Source organism: Octodon degus, unplaced genomic scaffold, assembly GCF_000260255.1.
Source record: "Octodon degus isolate 3935 unplaced genomic scaffold, OctDeg1.0 scaffold00399, whole genome shotgun sequence".
Classification (NCBI taxonomy): Eukaryota; Metazoa; Chordata; class Mammalia; order Rodentia; family Octodontidae; genus Octodon; species Octodon degus.
In genome coordinates this window covers 53347-54688 of record NW_004524975.1, presented here as the reverse complement: position 1 = coordinate 54688, position 1342 = coordinate 53347, and positions in this window count along the sequence as shown.

Genomic DNA, 1342 nt, shown 5'->3' with positions numbered 1-1342 from the left:
CAATAAATATTTATTGAGTCAACAAAAAATAATGTTTGATGAGCATCCACTGAGACATACTGGCAACACTGAAGAAGAACACAGTTGAACAGAAAGAAGTACCTTAGAGAAACCGTAATTTTACTATGAAAAGTAAAAACAAAAATAAATGAAATTAATGAACACTGCAAAAAGAATTAAATTCAGATTTAGCAACAGTAGGCATCCAAGACATGAATGAGGGAAAAATAGAAGAATAAAAGATTGAATTCAAAACCATGGACACAGCAATTGTAATTCCATTTTCATAGAACCCAATAATATATTGTGATATGAAATGTCAGATGTCTCACAGAGACAAAGTAAGATGAGAACTGAGAAAGTATCATTGTACTTACAGTCTGTGTAAATTAGTGAAAATTAAAGTAATCAGTTGAAGAAAAAATTAGGGGCAACAAGCCAGAAGCAGTAATTATAACTATTCTTTTGAGATAATTAAGGCCTGAAGGAAAAAGTACTGCACATAGTAAGTAAAAGGATCCAGAGTCCAGGGCAAGGTTTTCTAAGAGATGACTTGCATATTTAAATTAAGGAGAAGAATGATGATAAAAGCCATTGAAACACATATGTACACATACCAAAAAAAAAAGACAAATGTTAGACTGATACTAGCCAAAAGTGATGTGGATAAACTCAAGTGAGAGGAAAAGAGCTGCACTTTAAAATTTAAGAATGGTATTTCGTCTTTAGAATGAATTAGGAAAAAAAATGGGCAGAGATGCACAGAAGTTTTTAAACAAAAAGGAAAAATGTTGAAAGAACATTGGTTAAGTGGCTTCAAATTCAGTAAAAGTAGAAAGCAAGATTATCTGCTGAAAATCGTTGATATTTCTGAATTTAAATCAGAAATAAGAAAAGATTATTTGGAGAATATTTAATGGATATTTTAAATAGTTTGAATAAATTATTTTTATGCACTGTTAAGAAGTATGAAAGTTGCGGGGACCGGGGTTTGATCCCCGGAGTGCTGTGCCAACACCACCCCTGGGGAATGCTGAAACAGCAATTGAGCCTGAATGTGGTGGTGTGTGCCAGTAATCCCGGTGGATGGGAAGCTGAAAACAGAAGGATTATTACAAGTCTGACCTGTGTAGTGAGACCCTATAGACCATGTACTGTCCCGAACCAGCGGGTCAGTCAACGAAGGTCACCTGGGGGAGGAGCGGGGAATTGAAGAGGGGACAAAGGACAGGAGATGCGAGAAACGGAGGCAAGACAAAGGTTCTGATCAAGCCTCGTTTATTTAGGGGAGGTTCTGGGTATATATAGGGGGTGATGGAATGAGGAAGTCTCAGCTCTTGGG